Source organism: Xiphophorus maculatus, chromosome 14, assembly GCF_002775205.1.
Source record: "Xiphophorus maculatus strain JP 163 A chromosome 14, X_maculatus-5.0-male, whole genome shotgun sequence".
In the NCBI taxonomy this organism is placed as follows: Eukaryota; Metazoa; Chordata; class Actinopteri; order Cyprinodontiformes; family Poeciliidae; genus Xiphophorus; species Xiphophorus maculatus.
The window spans coordinates 7,214,886-7,234,288 of NC_036456.1; the positions used below are offsets into that span (position 1 = coordinate 7,214,886).

Genomic DNA, 19,403 nt, shown 5'->3' on the forward strand with positions numbered 1-19,403 from the left:
ACAACGAGACATTAATTTGCTCATCCTGATTGCTATTTTTAATTAAGAATAATTACTTAGTCTGGCATGCATGCTTGAAGATGGGAAAAACTGGAGTACATGTGGAAAAAACATCAGCACATAGATTTCTGGTAGGAAAAACAAAGGGGAGAAACTGTACCTAACGTAATACAGCCCTGCAGCTGCTGACACTTAGCCCTAACAACGTCTTTACGTTCAAATCAAACCACAGCATCCGACTGCATAATAAGAGAAAGCTATTCTCGCCCACAGAGGACAGCTACTCCCTAACTGCCTCATTTAAAATCCATGCTTTGCTCCCTTCTCTTGTCTTCATCAGCAGAAAAAAAAGATTTACAAAATGCCTGCCTGTTGGGTATTCTAGAGTGCTTAGGCATTAATAAGTAGTGCTGCTACACCGGTTGCAGCATTTTTACCGTGGTCTTTGACTTTAGAAGTTGAGTCTTAGGACAGGGGTGTCACTAGATGTTAAGGACAGGGGGTCTTAGCCCCCAGGAGATGAACAAACATAGCAGTGAAGTACAGAGAAGTCACTTTTCCACTTTTAAAATAATGGTTAGGGTAATACAAATTTTTGCAACTATAAATTATGACTAAATAGTAATATTAGTTAACATTTGCTAACTATCTCAGCAAATGTTGCTGAGGTAGTTATGCTTTTCTGGGGGTTCACACTGAAAATTGTTAGGTACTCTTTGAAGAACATTTGTGCAAACTTTCATGTTTGTATCACCTTCTGAGAGATTCTAGCCATGTTTTATCTCAATTAGGGATTCCTCGAGTGATTCGAGTACCTCGATTATTAAAATTCCTCGAGGAAAACTGATCTGCCTCGAAGCCTCGTTATATTATGTTTTATTATTTAGCACACCGTGTTCCGGCCGGGACTTTATTTGCGCTCTCACTTCCACCTGAGTTGTTGACGAAAGCTAAGTGTTAGCAGCATAACGTCCAATTTTCAACTTCGGCCTGGGAGAATTTTACTGATTCATGATAACGTCCGGGTTTTTGTCGTTTTTCGGGGGACCAATGAACATCCTTAAAATGACGGGAGCGATGCTTGGAGTACGGCAGGAGCTGCTGGTTCAGAGCAAACGACGGGGACGAGCACAGCGGGATTATTTATACAGGTGAGTGGATGGACTGAACACTGCGGACGGTTGTGCTTTAGATGCGTAGTTTTCATCAAAATACCGGAAAATAAATTTCATATCATTCCGGTCGCAACAAGTGGGTGGTGAAGCGCATCATGACGTTAAATACCTGGTAGATGTGTTTCTGTGTGTGACGAATGCAGGTGTCAAATCCTGTCGCTAACATGAACACAAACGCTATAAATGACTGGGCAAGGTCAGAGTTCATTAAACTGACTGAAGATGAAAACATAAATGAAAAGCTGGAGCATAGACATTTTTTATAATAGCCTGCTCACAAATAGGCAGGCTATTTGTGAGCCTGCCTCTTTATTATTACACTGAATATAATTTCAGATTTTTGTATAACTTTTCTTCAGGTTAACTCAGAAAGTGAACTATTATTGTTACAAATTAATTTTCTAGAATACAGAAAAGTTATTGTTAGGGAAGCTCAAATGTGAAAAAATTGGACTGATATTGATATGTGATAGTAATACTGCTGTTATGTTAGATTTACCAATGCTTTATTTTATCTTTTCTTTATACAATTACCCAATTAATCGATAGAATAATCAATAGATTACTCAATTACTAAACTATTCGTTTACAACAGCCCTAATCCCAATATCTCAGACTATTACACTACGAAGTAAATGGAAACTGACAGATTTATGTTAATTTTTGAGTAAAACATGATAGTTTATATGATTATCTAGATTCATATTCTGGGCACATTAAGTTGAATTTCTTGGTGTTTTGGATACAACGGTGTGGTTTCATCAAAGACATTCAAGTGTTGAAGTGACCTAGTCCAATTACATACCTACGTTAAATAAAGATTAGGTGACGAGACTTGAAAGTTAATATTTGCAGAAACTCTCCATAATCTGACTGAGTTTGAGATATTTTACATTTTAGGTGCAAAGTTGGTAGAAACACCCCCCCATATTTGGTGGAAAGGTTCGAACACATGCCTCACTTTTAGATTTTTATTACAAATTATAAAAATCTAAGGCGCTGCCAGACATTAAAATTCTATTTCAATTAAAAAACATTTCTTTGCCATAGTGCCTACAAGCTTTTACTCTGGTCCTATGCTTCCTCCAGTAGGATCTGGTCGCTGATCTGATTACTTAATGCTCTTAAACAGGTCAAGAGAAAAGGGGGTTTACAGCCTCAAGTCTTTTTGATAAATTGATCTATAAACACCATTAAAGTATTTTAGCCTACATTTCTTTTCCTTCGTCAGTGGTAACACACCCAGTGCAGGGCTGTTGCTATTCATTAGGCAGTTCATTAAAGAAGCTCCACACTGTAGCAATAAAACTACTTCAGTGCAGTACAAATGTACTGCCATAAATCTACTCCTATTTGTTTCCTGTAGGCAAGTGCTGCTGCATGCATTTCAGTTTATTTCATTACACCCTAAACAAAAACCAGCTCAAGCAGCTGAAAAGTCACTGTGGTCAGAATAAAACCGCTATTGAAATAATGGGTGAGGTCCAGACATACCGACTTATATAACAGATCACTGTCGTTTCTGATTTTGACAGAGGAATAAAACCACAATTTTATGGAGCATTTTCATAAATGTACTTTTTTACACATATACTGCTAAAATGTTCCATCAAGTTTTTAATGTATTAATTTCTTTAAGGTCTTTTTTTTTTTTTTAGCCCAGTTTAATTTTTTCTGTCGAGGACCTTGAATTATCCTGCTCATGAATGCCGCTACATAAACTTGGTTGCACTGCCTAGAGTACAAATTCTCACTAGACATTGTCATTGAATGGATCAGGAAGACTTAACCCAGCAAACGCAAGAATGGTATTCACTGGACCTTGTGGAGGCAACTTTATGACAGTTTGTTGATAAGATCTCTCAAAACCCAACAACAAATCCAAAAAAAAGACCAGCGCTCTGGCAGCCTTATCATCAGCACAGTTTGGACTCATCATCCACAAGGAGAAAACCAAAATCCTTAAAATAAACTCCAACTGCTTCAACCCAATCACTCTGAATGAAAAGTAAGGAAGTACAGTCTTTCACCTATCTGATCATCGACCAGCAAGGTGTAATAAATGCAGATGTCAAGTTAAGGAAAGGCAAAGAGTTCCCTTTATTCAGCTCAGGAATAACTGGACATCTAGAGAGCTGACGGTGACCACCGAGATCCGACTGTCCTCTAGCTGAAACTAACAGGACAAGCAAAGCCTCAAGGAGAAAAAAGCCAGAACAGCTGCCTCAGAAGGATTCCCCACATTCGCTGGCCAGAGACCATCGGTAACATCAACCAACTAGAAAACCTGCCAACTCTCACTAGAGGCAGAAATCAGGAAGAAACGATGGCGCAAGGTAGGGCACACTGTACGCAAACCACTAATCAACATCACCAGAGAGGCTCTCAAGCGGAACCTCGAGGCAAATGAAAAGGAGGAGGCTGTCCAAGAAACATCTTAAGACGTCAAGAAGATGGTCTACAACAGGCAGCAGCGACAAAAAAAATGGCTCAGGAGAGACATCTCTGGAGTTCCTAATTTGGTGGACCATACTCTGGGACGGTATGAAGGGCAAAAAAAAGAAGACGACACATAAGGAGCTGGAATTGCTGCTTAAGTTACACGTATATCCGATGAACACAAAAACATTCAGAAGCACTTTCAGCTAATTTTTGCCCTTTGATTTCATCAAATGTCTCAGTTGTGTCATTTTATCCTGGCATGTTGTTTCAAATCCTGTAGTTACTTTAGATAAAAGCTGGAGGTGACCCTTGCCTTGCAGAAGAAGAAGCGGAGGAGAGGACGCCTGTGAAATGATCATACCGAACAGGTGACTCACCCAGGAGCAGCTAAGAAGTAAAAACATTCATTAACTTTGCATTTTTCCTGCTCATTCATCAGCACTGATGAGGGTCCTCCTCTCGTCCGCCTTAAAACGCCGTTCTCTCTATCCTATCCGCCTAACGCCTATCCACCCTTCGTCCATCCAATAGCTTATTCTGAAATTTAGAGCCATTTCTCCTTCTCCCCTAACAGAACGAGTTCACGTGGATTGGCAAAACATTTCCAGCAAAGTAGGAAGTGGGAGGTAAAGGGGAGTGTGGTGAATCCAAAATCAAAGTGATTCTTTCCAGCCGACACCAGAATTGTTCCATTTAAAGGAGCCTGAAAGCAGTGAAAGCAATTCATCTCCGAGGTAGGCGTCATCCCCACCTTTCCCATGTTAAATGCTTCAGAGCATTGTAATAGCATTCCTCAACTATTTATTATTTATTACAATCACGAATACTGCATTATAAACTCCTTTCTTTTAATTGATTGTTAAAGTAGCCAGAAGATAACAGCTCATCATAAACAAAACAAAGCAAAAATAATCAGTGAGCTGGTTGCTTTGTTTCGTAAGGAACGCTATGACATCATGCCTGCATTAGGTTGCTGTGCAGACCCCCAGATATCACCCAGATGAAATCATTTGAAAAGAGATTTGCTATTCATAAAAAACCTGGTAGATGAAAAGCTTAAATTGAGCTTCCAAGGGAGTCTGATCTGTGAAGTATGTGAGCTGTCATTAATGTAAAAGGAGGAGAAATACACTGTAGCAATCAGACATCACTTCTAGCAATTCTGTTATGGTTTCATTTTTTCAAAGATCCCAGATTGTTAATTAAAGCATGATGATGTTAAAGCAGCAGCCCTCTTCTCGACTACTGTCACAACTAGTAAATGCAGAAAAAAAGATAAAAGATTAGATTATCACTGACTAAATCTATGTACTGTATGTAGCAAGATAGCTAGCTAGCCAGCCATCTGCCCAGCTAGCTAGCTATCTACCTACGAAGCTAGCAAGCTAGCTATCTTGCCAAACATCTACCCAGCTATCTGTTTGACTCTATCTGTCTATTTAGCTAACTACTATCCATCTAGCTAGCTAGCTAGCTATTTAACTAGCTAACTAAGCTAGTTTTCTTCATAAAAATAGTGAGCACTGACTTGTTTTTAGTCTATATTTCTTTAAATTTCATTCTAAATCATTAGCAGAGATCAATTTCAAGTTCCAAAAACTAAATAAAGACAAGCTGTGTGTAAACAGATTATATCAGAAGCTTTTGAAAACGGTTCACTGTTGCTATGTCGCATTCTTTTCTGTCTTGACATGAATTGAAGAGCATATCTGTATTGTTCTTTGTGTTTGATTCGTGTATTGTGCTGAAATTCCAAACCGTCGTCCCCTTTTTCTATTCTTGTGTCATTTCCGTGACGCCCAGTGGCTCAAATGTTGTGAATTTGAGTCATCCAAATCACAATTATGTTAAATGAGAGCATGCAACATAGTAGAGGAGGTGGGAAGTAAGGAGGTGGATAGAAAAACAAAGTGACCTTGGTGTCTGCAGTCGTTACAAAATGTTAAATAAAAAAACAACAGAAAAAGCATCTGTGGAAAATCTGTTGAGTGGAGTTTTTAAAGCATAAAACTGACTCATTCTGTAACTTCATTTATAGTGCTTTTTTTTAAAAAAAAAAAGGGTTTTATCGCACTAGTGGCCTTGATTCAGCAGAAGCTGGACACCAAGAAGGGCTTAGGTCAGGGATCTGCAACCTGCGCATTTTAATAATTTGGCTGACAAAGAAAATAGTAAAACCAACAATGTTTTTAACATTTGGTGCCTGTCTTTCCCTTCCCTCACTAAGCCATCGGTCTGCAACCTTTACAAACCAAAGACGTGTTTTGTTTTGTTTTTTCCCCTCAGTCACGCTAAATAAAACTACGGTAATTTAAAACGCAAATATCACATAATCTTTTGTTAAAATTTCCACCGTAATATTTCTGTTTTTAGGTTTTAAAACAAAACAAACAAAAAATAAATCATCAAATAATTATGAAAGAGGATTGATTGATTCTCTTGCAAGGGATGTTGAACGTTTGTGGAAAATGATATAAATGCAACAAGTACTTAACATTTACTGATGAGAAAGAAAATATTACTTGTGTCATTCTGTTTTGGAAATTTAATACAGGATTCACTCCATGCAAGAGAACAAAATAAAAAATGTTTCTTAAAAAAAAAATATTTATATATAAAAATCTGAACTTTTGCACTTATCAAAGGGGACAACACTATCGAAGACTGTAGCTTCTGTAAATGAAACCTGCTCCAGTTCTGAGCCATGCGGATCCCCGTTTTATTTGTAGTTTTATAGTTAACAATTTGGGCCACACATTCAACATAACTAATTGAAATATGATCAGTACAAAGCATTCCCAAGACAAGTCCAGTATGACACTAGGTTATAAAAAATCTGAAAACGATATGATTAGGCATACAGTAGGAAACTTAAGGAACATTTACATGATGTGTACAAAATGTTCCATACAACATTCCTTTTGGTACCTGAAAAGGTTTTGAAACTAAAAAAAGTACAAGCGTAAAACAGGATGAAAAGGGAGAAATGACCTACAACCTCTGTTGACCTTCTCATTGTTGCACCACACAGTACAAAGCCCCCTTTTTTTTTTTTTTTTCTATAATAGTAGAAATTAGAAAATCATCTATCTGTTGCGCTGAAAAATTGTGCTTGGACATGTCTTTTGCTAAAAAAAAAAAAAAGCCTGTTCACAATGTGTGAAAGTGATGAAGGAGTCAAAGGCAGAGGGAAGCCTAACATTTCAGATGTCAGCAAAAGAGATGGGGGCCCAGCAGATCATTATCGCCCCGCTGCAGAGGTGGTGAAAGAAGATCCCAGCCCATCTTTGCGGAAAATAAGAAGAAAATACTGTCAGAGGGAGACCCTCCATTCGTATGAGCAACACACAGACACCGACCATTTTACAGCCTAATTTCCAGCGGGACGGTGGATGTTTTCTTTATTGTACGTCAGCGAAGGTTTGATTGTCTCCTGCTCTGACCTGTACACATGCATTGGTTTGCAGTTTGAGCACTCAGCCTTCCCGAGAAAGACATCACAGCTGGAATGACATGAGTTACTTTTCTTTATTATTATTATGAATTTAAGCTTGGAGGGGGATTTTACCCAGTTGACTGGATTTTATTTTGGCAATTTGGCTGCTTTCTTTTTAAAGATTAAAAAATACGACTTGTGTTCCTTTAAAGAAACTTATACATAATAAAACTACTAATATGAGATTGAATTTACTAATACTAATATCTCATGATGTGTCATTTAAAAAAAACCCAATACTTTAAATGATGTTTTTACTTTAAAAACTATATTAATTCTTTTTATTTTACTGCTTGTAGGTAATCCCTTAAAAAGGAGACGGGCACAACTCCCATAAAGCTGCTGCCTGGTCTGCAAAGCATCTTAACAGGAGCTACTTCCAAAAAAACTGTTTAATTTATAATGAGAAAAAAGCAATTAAACCGACTTAGCCCTAAGTGAAAAACTTATTGCTCTCTTGTTAAATCATAAGTTAATTGTGGGTAATCACAGTTTTCCTTTGACAGCTCAGTTTAAGTTCACGGTTCAGGTGTGATTACTGCTTGAACTGCAAAATTAAGAGATCCTCTAAATCATGCCCTGATCTAAATTCAAAAACAGTTAGGAAACAATGTCATTGTCATCCATCTTTCTGGAAAAGGTGAAGGTGAGCCACCGTCAGAATAATCTTTCATTAATGAAAAAACGTGGCCCAGTAGTGAATCTTTTTCAGAAATAGCAAGGCTACCAACACAAGAGCAGCTAACTAGGCTTTCTACGTCCCTCTTGCTTCAGTTGAAGCCAGTGGTCATGATTCAACAATTTTTTAAAGAGTGACTCGGCAAAAATGGCACCAATGGGAGAGTTTGAAAGCAAAAATTATCCTTCAGAGTGATGTGACAAAAGCGGAAAATGGCGGTGTAACTGAAAATAACGTTGATGATCACCGAGACTTAATTTCCAGGAAAACATTCTTATCTCCACAGCTTCCAAACTGTACTCCATAAATAAACGTCCTGAGGCGACACAAACAAGAGACACTTCAGAGATTTCTGAAAGTGCAGACACTTCCCCAACCATTGTCACCTTGCCTGGTTGAGATTTGGAAAAACTCCATCAAAATGTAAATGAATACCTTTTCAAAGAATGAATTTGAGTGTGAAGAGCCTGAAAAGGAATGGATACTGGAGACATTTCTAAAGAATTCCCTACTTCTTTTTTTTCCCCCACTCGCAACAAAACAGGGAAACTTAACTGCGACTTGCTTTTTCATCACAGACGGTCCTCACTGTTTGAAAAGTGCAGCAGGCAGCAGGTCTTTAACAAACACAGTCAGCTCCGGTACGTGGGGCTTCAGGAACGAGGAGGTTAATGCATGTTTCAAATCGTTTTGTTGACAGAGACAACTTCTTTAGAAACGGGGATGCTATGGTTCCCTGCAGGCTAACAAAAATTATATGCCAGTGAGTCAGACAGCATGTTTAATTCCAAAATCCCCAAAGTTAAAGGATTACTGCTTAAATATTACTCAAAGTGGTTCTAAGCCTGCTTTAAAAAGAAAAAAAAAACCTTTTTAATTCAATTTGTTGGCTAAGTCTAGGAGATGGAAACATGCTGAATAATGTAAAGCTCTATTAAAAAAATATCCCGTGTCTAAAAATGGAGTAATTACATTTCAGTGAATGAAAAATAAAACAGCCTGTTTTTGTCTAGACTGGAGAAAAGGAGAGTTGCATTAGTACCTTTTCAAAACGACTGCGGCTGAATTTACGACCCTATAGGGCGATGTCAGCGCAGGAGATGTTTATCTGCTTGAAGAAGTTGGCGCTGACCTTGGATTCACGTAAACTTTGCTTTTCTTTCTTCTCATCTGGCTCTTTGTTGTGGGAACTGTAAAACAGTGATGAATGCCAGTCTCTTTCACGCTGCCGCGGCTGTGTTGACAACGTTCTTAGCGAGGCACGTAACGAGCAGACTGTGTCGGAAGTCTCTCGCTGACAGCTTCGCCGGTTCCCTTCATTTAAGCAACAAAAAAAAAGAAAGATTCTAGCACAATTCCTCTTTCCCTTTCTCACACTTGAGGTAATAAAGCAAAAAAGGTGTCTAAGAAATAGATTGTTCATTCCTGCTGTGATGACTCTGCCCTGCAGCTGTTTCTCTTGTGCATGTGTGTGTGAATGGAAGTCTGAGGCTTCGGGAGTGTGTGTTTGCTTCCCAGGAGAAGCCACAAATGGCCATGTCAAACAAATAGATGCGGCCTCACACGTACGTTGAATCATTCGTGGAGCAACGCTGTCCACTGCGAGGACTCTGTTTGTTCGGGTAGATCACGACAATGAGTAGGACTGTGACGATAAATTTTTCGGGACGATAAGTTGTCCCAGAAGTTATTGCGATAAGCGATAATATCGTCATTTTGAGACTGTTTTCAAGTAATTTATTAATAATGGGATAATTATTCAAGTCCAACATCTAAAAAAGTAATGAACTTCAATTTTGTAAAGCGTAATTCTGGAAGACATTTTAAATTTCCAAAATAAAACATGACAACCAAAACCAAGAAATAAAACGGAAATAAAAAAACGACACAAAACCAGAACCATAAAGGAAAAAGATTATAAAGTCTCTCCTGCCTGTTCATTTTCTTTAACTCGTTCTACATTAGGCTGTAAAATATAAAATGAAAAAAAATCTGATTTTTTTTCTCAGCATGCTGATTTTAATCTCTGAATTATGACTTCTTTTTCAAACGTTTGATAAGAAGAAGAAGAATTACTTTATTCATCCCAGCAGGGAAATTATTTTGCAGTTACAACAAGAATTTTTTATACACAGATTAACACACACGACGGGAGCTGCGTCTGCAGGCAGCCAGCTGAGCCGGCGCCATTTTTGAAGGAGGAGGACATGCAGCAAAGGTTGTCGGGACCGGGAGTCGAACCCGTGACATCCGCGGGTGTAAGGCCTCCAAATGTGGGGCGTGCTGTGGTGGTGCAGGGGGTGGTGGTGCAGAGTTCAACATCCTGAACTCTGAGATTAAAGTTAAAATTCAGATTTTAAATTCCTGATTCTAGGAAAAAGTCAGAATTTTGAGATTTAAGTCAGAATCCAGATTGTTCTTTTTTCAGTGACCTTAATCCTCTTCTGTACTATAGATTATTGTCTCCCAGATATTGTAATTGCTTGTCACTTTAATTTCAGACTTGGCAACAAAGCTTCCAAAGTAGACACGCTGTCAGGACTCTGCCGTGTTTACCGTTAGATGCTGAGCAGGTAAATCATTGTTCGCATCGATTCGCCAATCGACGGGGAAGACGCTTCCGATACTTTATGCTAACAGTAAGGAGATCCCACTTGAACACGATCATCACTGCTGCTTCTCCTCCCGTCTTCTGCTTCTCCCACTCAGCCTGATGGACCCCGTCCATTTGCATTATCACACACACACACACACACACACACACACACACACACACACACACACACACACACACGAAAACAAAAAAAAAAGACTCTGAGGAAGAGCGAGTGGAGAGAGTGGGAGGACAGTGTGTAGAGCTACGTGCGTGGTGCATGCATGTGTGTGTGGGTGTGTGTGTGTGTGTGTAGTCCTCTTGGGAGTTTTCTCCAGCATTCTGACACAGCCCATCCACTCTTAAACAGGAACATTATTAGAGATTAAACAAAGGGAGCACACTGTTCTTCTGTCAAAGAGCGATACAGTCCTTGCTAGCACTTTCTCCATGTGGGTGCCTGCATTATAGAAACCACTTAGACTGAGCGGGACTGACAAACTGGCTGGACGGCCCCTTGGGGGTGGGGGGAGTGAGGAAGGAGCAGGACTGAAGAGGAGGAGAATAATCTTCAATCATTTTAATTGCAAAGCTTGTTAGGAGTTTTTTTTGTGCCTTATTAGCATGTTATTGTGAAGCAGCAGAATGCCTGATAGACAGCCAAGGCGGAGCAGTTATTTTCGCGGGTATATAGATGTGTGTGTTATTTAGACACCCAATAATTGATGTTTGCTAACCGTCGAAGGGAAGGTGTGAAGAAGAGCTCACCGTCACCGGCAACTTCTGCTCCAACATCCTGTCACTCACGCCGGGACAACCGCAATGAATCTAATTAGCAGCTATCATTACATCCAGACGCTCTGCATCAGTCGAATGTTTCAGCTAAATGTCACATTAATGCTCTGAGATTGGATCGTTTTCACCTAAACCCAAAAGCTGCTGCCCATATTTGAGCAGAAGAGGGGCTTTTCACTGGGCATGGAGAAATAAGTTGGTCAAAACAAAGCATACATGCTCTACTACTCTCCATTTTCAGCAACCTGCCAAAAAAAAGAGATTATCTTGGTTAAAGCTCCATTTATTTAACGCTTCATCTAATCTGTGCCTTAAAGCTACTGTATTTTCAGGACAATAGGTGCAATGAATGTTATCGGTTTGACTGATAGACCAGCTCACCAATAGTCACCCCACTGTTACCAACGCAACGACTTTTTTGCTACATTTAACAACATTTTGTACAAAAAAAATGGTATCTGTCAATATCGGAAATGACAGGTCCGGCTTTTCGAGGATCTTTATAGGCCGATCGGCTGAAAAACTTAAACCCATGTTTTGACAGATTTAAAACATTTTTTTACTTATGTTTTGTGATATGGATAGTGTGGCTTGAAACACATCCACTTTTCTCCCTCCTTATGTTTTGGTGTATGACTTTTCCCAGCTTGGATTGAAAGGGTTAAGTTCGCTTTTTTTTTTAAGTGAGTTTGTAAAAAATGTGGGACTCCTCAGACTAGCGGACGGCTAGCATCTTACCCGACAGCCTGAATGGCCTCTTTTCCAGGTTTAACAAATACAGATCATACTCGACAATTAGTAAGGAAAAAAAGGCAGATAACAACTTTACAAAAACTCAATCCAGGATATCTAACCTGCCTCGTTAAGACGGCGATTAAGGCAACCGTTTAGCTTGGTAGATATGTTAGCACAATGAAGAGCTCTCAACAGACTGATTGTGACTTTTGATCGCTCTTTCTGATTACTGTTATATCTGTTATTATGTGGTTAGTTGGTCATAAATCAGCTCCCTGATGACCTGTGGTAAGAATCCCACTCCCGTGGTCTTAATTGGCGCTCGGGCGCAGCGGTAGCTACTGGATTCACACAAGCAGGCGAACGAACGCTGGGAGCCATGACAGGTGTGAGCACTGACTCCTACAGCGGCAACAGCGATCTGAGATATTTCTGTCGCAATTAAGGACTGTTTTTTTTTTTTTTTTTTACAAATATAAAGATAGAACCAGAGATATATGTTTGAGGCATTTTTTGTGTTATTTTTGCACAACTGGGTTTTTATAAATTGCTTAAAATTCAACCAGATTGGGTGATTTTTATTCTTTTTTCAATCAAACTATTCAATAGAAAGAAATTTCTCTTAAGAAATATCAGCATCTGTGTAATTTATGTTTATGCCCTAATGAAATGGGAAGTTGTGGGTTACCAATTAAATGTTCCATGTCATGAGACTTTAATCATCTTTAACTTACCAGTGTCAGTTGGAGAATATATAAAAAAGTGATTTTAATACAGGGTTTTTTAAAATAAATGTGATTACATGACATGCTGACAACAGATTCAAAGAAACACGGGAGAAATCCTTTCCAAAAACTAAAACATGACCTGATCACCTGTTGCATCATATTCATAACACCAGAGTTTATAAACTATAATTTCACTACTTCAAAGAACAGGTAAAACATATTACCCAAATTATGTCACCTCTCCACTCCTAGCTGGTCTAGAAACACGTGAAGCCGCTCAATCTTAAGTAAATCAGCAGCTTCGGGTCGAAGTAACAACACAGAGGTAACAGCCGAGTTTTACAGCCGTGCGTTTGTCCCTGGGCGTCACTCGCTACCTCACATTTATTTTATCGGGAAGATTTACACAGCTAAATACGTCTGATCCCTGGAGCCGCAGTGAAGAGGTAATTAAACCTGTATCTCCACCGCTCTGGCAAAACAAATTGATTTGGGGCCCTTTCGAATGAAAGACGTCGGAGGCGCGCCGACGTTGCGCCGCGTAAACGTGTTTGTTGGCCGAAAATGTGACCGAAAAAGTGGGGATGCAAACACACGCGGTGGTCTGACCTCTGTGTTGGAATAACAAAAAAGAGAAGAGGCTGCAGGGAGAAAAACTCATCTACACCTGAAGGCAAGAGACTAATTAAGTAGAGAGACGTGTCCTTTTTCTGCTTCTCCCTGGGAGACGATATATATATATATATGTGTGTATTTAGAATCAATAAAAGAGCCATTGCTATCACAGCCAGATGCACAAAGGACACCGTGTCTCATCACACATCAGCATGAGAGGGAAAGCGGAGAGGAGAGAGAAAAATCAAGGACAAGCTAAGAAATGTCTGACATCTAATCTAGCCGATGTTTACGATCAATTCAACACGTAGGTACGAAGTCAAGAAGTCAAAGCTAGCCGTTCTAATGACACGATAAATATACTGCAGGCTAAGAAGCGAAACATAAACTCAGTTTGTTGTTACCTGATCCTAGGTTTTTAAGAAGTTGCAAAAAATTTCAGTCTGAAAGAATAAAATGGCATTCAGGGTTGTTGTAGATGAAAACAGAAAAAAAATCTAAAAACAAGGAAATGTTCAGATTCATTTTAGAAATTTACGTGAAAACCCTGGAGGTTTTCCGGTGTTGTAAAGTCGTAAATTTACAAGAATGTCGGAAAAGAGTGCATTTCCGCATAAAAATGCAGAAATTTTCAAATTCCGTTCAGAAATTTCCAAGAAAACCTCAGATATTCTCCGATGTCCTACAGTCAAAAAATTAATGCTTATAACCCCCCCAGAAATCTTCAAATTCCTTTCAGAAATTTCAAAGAAAACCTTGGATATTTTCTGATGTTTAAAAAGTGATACGTTTGCAAGAATGTCACAACATATCTTTGTTTTAATATCACGTCTTGGTGCAGATGGTAGAGAAGGTGCACAATGTGAAGAAGCCACCTTGTCCTGGGTTTGATTCGTGGGGTCGGACCATTTGCGCACACACTGAGAAAACACATTTGTCTTGCTACAAAAACAAAACAAAAAATCTAAATGTGTAAAGTTTTCAATATTTGTGTCACTGCCAGAACTTTTGACCAAGATTGAGAACAGTTTCAGGTTTCTTTGTCTTTGTCTGGATTCTTGCTTTGAACATCCTCTCTGGCTGAGCCGGTTTCAGTTGTCCTTGGATTAGTTTATGCTCTGCGCCTCAGCAGACTTAAAGAGCTTTGTTTTTCTTCCAGCCTGCCTGCCTGCCTGCCTGCGGATAGTGTCTCTGCATCTGGCTCGCTCGTCCAATCCCTCCATCCGTTACACTCCATTCACTCATCCTCTGAGACATAATTGCATGGGTTCAAAGAAAGGAAAGAAGAAAAGAACGGCATTGCAAGAATACCTTCTGAAGGGATTTTTGTGGAATTGTCCCTTTAAATGTTTAAAGTTACCTTCTCCAGCAGAGGAAACTGGGGAGAACATTTTCCCTTCGACTCTGAAGTAGAAAATCCAACCACCAGTCGGGAGGCAGATCCTTGTTCTAAATAATCTGCAGCTGATGTAAAATACTTCAGTCTATGTTTGACCCACTGCGATTCATATGCCTGTCTAATTCTGAGTTTGTTGTACTAACAAAACACAAATCGAGCTACGATTTGACGAATCTCAAACTGAGTCTCTGTTCCAGTTCCGGCTTGAATCGATTTTATTAGCGTCAATTGGACGAAACAGAAGAAATGTCAACTTTGGACTGGCAACTAGCATCCAACAGTTTCTGTAAATGCTAAAAATGTTTAAAAACCACTCCTGTTTTACGCTGCATGCCCAAAATGCTGCCAGATGGAGGATTTAAAAGTTGTCAGAGCCTCTTTAAGGATTGTGTAACCGAATGTTACTGGGAAGGTAGGCAACAATTGCTAATTATGCTAGTCTGTCGACGCAACATGCTAATGCGAGAACAACTTCCTTTTTGTACTTCAAAATAAACTTGTTGAACACACAAACTGCTTAAAACATTCATCTTTACATCTGAGGCTCCTACTGATAGTTTAAATTTTCTTTACCAGATGAAGGATTGTATGTTACTTCCACTGTAACATACAATACTATCCCATTTTATTATCGTAGCGTCATGAGATATTGCTACATACACAGCAGACAAACGTGACTGGATGAAGAAAATTGTGGAGGTCAATGAAGAAGGAAATTCTTTTAAACAGGAAGTGGACAGGCAATAAAAAAAATCAGACTTTTTCTTTTACCATTAGCTTGGTTCAGGGCTACTTTACTAAAATGACTGGTTCTTTTTTTTTATATCAATAATGGATTAACTACATTTTGAATTAGCAGACACGAGACATGGAGTGAAAATGACAAATAATTTTAACTCGGGGGACCAAGTAGATTAGCAGACCACACCGCGCCGCTGCTTCAATCGTCAGGCGTTTGGCGACAAGTGATTTATGTCAGCGAGGGCACGCTAAATATTAGCCCTAAAAACGAGCAACTGCTTTTGTGTCAAATGAGCTCATCAATAGTGATGAGTGAGCCCAGAGAAAGCACGGTGAACTCCACCTCATCAGTTATCAGTGCGCCCCGCTCCCCATGCACGCTCACGCAGAGGAGCGAGAACTGAGCTAATTTCAGTGAAGCCATCACAGTTGGCTGGAAGCTGTAAATTTTTCAGAGTGAAAGACAGCTTAAGAGTAAAAAAACAAAACAAAACAAAAAAAACAGGCAAAGAAGGGAAGGAAGAGAAAAAGAAAGAAACCAGGCGAGAACGTATGTGTGTGTGTGTGTGTCTCTTTAAATAGACACCCTCAGACGCAGAGGCAGAGAGGAGGACAGAGAGGTGAACATGACAGGAGGGAGAGGGGAAACCAGGCGTCCGCTGGAGGGACATAATTAACAAATCCGAGTTCGTGTGTGACGGGTGATGTGACCATGTTGTACCTACTGTGTGTCTGCCTGATTTAGTGTCTCTGTTTGTGCGCTCGGGAACAGATGGTGCCAGCGAATCCTCGACGCAGGCAGGTTTTGTTTGAGCCCGGCAAAAGCACATGTTCAGTCTCTCCCTTCGCTCGTACTTTCATGACGTTAGATTATGAGTACAGCAGCGCCTGCGTGTTTGTGTGTTGTGATCTTGTTTTAGAGGGATCCGACTGTGTGTGAGCTAAGCTAATCAAAAAGGATGGTGCTACGTTATCGAGTGAGATGGATCTAACAAGGGTGAAATATTGTTGTGATATTTGGTTTGACTTGACCTCAAAAAGCAGCAACGTCCAATATCATCTCCTTCCTAAAAGAAGTCATTTTGTTGCCAAAAGTGATTTTTTTAGTGATATTTTGGCAACCCATCCACCCGCCCCCCCCCCAAAAAAAAAAACAAAAAACCCCCACAAAAACAGGTAGTGGTTTTCTCCAAAAAGTCTCTTTTGGCACAAAGATATTCATGGTTAGGTTAAATATTCTCTTGTACTATTTTAGTTTATGTTTTCTCTGACATTGCAAGTAAGGCAGAAGTGGAAAAAACCCAATAAAGAAATTACTTTGAAAGTGAGAACGTTAGAGCGATCACCACAGGCTTTTTAAAAATGTGACTGACACCCAAAACTTAAATTTGTGACGCGTACAACAGGTGAAAACTGAGCAGACAATATACATTTTTCTAAAACATTAACGTGAACAGAGCATGAACGTTTCCCATAAATTAAATTCTGGTTAAGTCACAGTGAAAATGCATATTTTAGATTTTAAATCTTATGAGCTGCTCACCCTCAGGATACGCTGTTTGTGCGGTTTCAGACTCCTCGGTGTTTTCTGTCGGCCGTGTATGAAGACCTTCAGGAGCTTCTGTGGATTTAACCTAAAATAAACGAGGGGAAACAAGTAAGTGATTAAACAATATAATAACTATATTTGGATTTTTATGCCACATTTGGAACAATGTAGCAATTATCTTCGGGAAAACAACAACCCTGAAAGAAAATACATTTCGATCTCCAATAACTAAGTACGCCTCTTTTTATAGGGATTGTTAAATGATTTTTGGTGATAATGAGAAAAGCAAACTTCTCTAGGTTGAAATAACTATATCACATTTTCTCAAGAAAAAAAAAAGACTTTTCTAATCTCAAGTTAATGAGAAAATGTAACCATAAACACAGTGTCATTATCAGGAGGTAATGAGACACGAAAGCTTTGTTTCTTAAGATAACACATTGTTCTCAAAAGTAAACCCAAAACCTTGTGCTTTTTGTAAAATGTTGAGAAAAACCAGAGGTACTACTTTTCCTGAAACTCTATAAGGAACACAATCAGTCCTTAAGTTGGTTTTTCTTGTCTCATAAATTGATGATTCTACAGATTTCTTATTGCCTTTGGGCTCCTGTAGTTTTCTTTTCAACTTCCCGTCAACCGCTTTGGTGAACTCATCTGTCATCGTAAAATAAAAAAGAAATCCTCGTTTGATATGTTCATCTGACTGCAGCAGCTTGCATCAGTCTGGAGAAATAAAGGCATTTATTTCATCCAACTATTGTTGCCCTGGCGTCCAAAAAAAAAAGTCTTCAGGGTAAAACAGGTAGATAGAGCAAAAAGAAACAACAATAAAATGCAAAACACACCTGAGGAAACCCATTTAACACCTGGAGAATAATGTTATTGTATTTGAAGTCTATAGGAACGCAGAGCACTCAAGGCAATACAACAAACCCACAACAAAAGTGAAGGATAATTTGTTTACAGCAAAAGAAAATCTTGAACAAACTTTAGAAACCACAAAAAAGTATCTTAAAGTGAAATTACCGTATTTTTCGGACTATAAGCCGCACCCACAAAGTTTTTTTTGTTTGTTTTTTTTTTAAACTGGAAACGTACGTAGACAAGACGGGCTATAAGCCGCTGGTGTCTCCGCCGCTCTCTGCTTTCCACAAGGACGCAGCCCTGCGTCGCCAACGCCGAACCATGGATTCGTTCACGTCGAGCTTACATGCAGCTGCTATCGATCTGATCGATAGCCTTCAACTTAAAAGCTGCATCATATGAACTTCTTCTTGTGGTTTCCATGATGAGGACGTACGAGTTTGAAAACATTTCTCCGTCGTGCCTGCTGCTAGCATGTGCTTGTTCTAAAACGAACATCAGCACTTTCTTCTTTGATTTCAAATTTTGACTTCCAATGATTCACTTCCTGCTAATAAAGAGCCCCCTGGTGGTTGAAGAAAAATCCACAGAAAAGCTGCAACGGGATATAAGCCGCATGATTCAAGCTGTGGGGAAAAAGTAGCGGCTTATAGTCTGAAAAATACGGTAATTAGATTTCATCTACTTTACCTATATGCCAGTATATGTTGGATTGTCATTCCAGCTTTGATAAAAGTCAAGTCAAAGTACTCTTCTATAATCCGAATGCAGTTTACTATGAAAAAAAAATGTTAAGTGAGTTTGGTTTAATCAGGCGCCACCATTACTGTAAATATTGTGTAATACAAAATTCTACACTGCTGATGTGGAAAAATTACACTGCAAAAACACAAAATATTACCAAGTACTTTTGGTCTAGTTTTTAGTGCAAATATCTTGACGCTTGAAATAGGACAAAACTAACTTACAAGCAAGTTTTCAGCAACATACAGGAGTTTGTTTTAAGTCAAATCATTAGAATTGATGAAAAGGAAAAAGTATTTGTTCCACTGGCAGATTATTTCACTTATAGCAACATTACAAGTGAAATAATCTACCAGTGGAACTAGTCATTTTTAATCAAAATTAAGGAATTATTGACTTAATACAAGCTCCAAACTCATGACTTGTGGCTTCAACGCTACAATGCTGATTACAATTCAAACATCCTCAACCGCACTGTTTACCGTCAGCGACCAAATGTAGCGAGCGCACAAAACGGCAATGTTGACAACTTAAACATGGGTTGCGTGACAAAAGATTGTCGCTTTCGAATAATTGCCTTGTATAAAAATGTCAATGATGCGTTGATTCTAATGAATCTTGATCCATTTTGTCCATGTCTGTTCAAATCACGTGCTCCGTTCGGCAGCAGCCTCTTTTCTCAGTAGAAAAAAGCAGTGCTCCAGGTCACAGCTCTCCCTAGTTAACCAATTAGCTGTGTGTTGAATTGTTTAATCATAATGATGTGTTAAATATAGAGGAAAAACTCTTAATATTTGGGAATATAACAGGATTTTCAGAGAAATAGGCTCGGCCAATTCAAGGCCTTG

General features: G+C 39.1%; 1 protein-coding gene across 1 annotated transcript in view; it reads right to left on the reverse strand.

The window, feature by feature from the left end:
* LOC102216937 (5-hydroxytryptamine receptor 2A-like) overlaps window positions 1-19,403 on the reverse strand; it is a 161,916-nt gene that overhangs the window by 61,103 nt on the left and 81,410 nt on the right. Inside the window, exon 3 of the mRNA XM_023345773.1 lies at window positions 16,942-17,032. The gene's annotated coding sequence lies outside the window, so the exon portion shown is untranslated. The remainder of the gene's footprint in view (window positions 1-16,941; window positions 17,033-19,403) is intronic.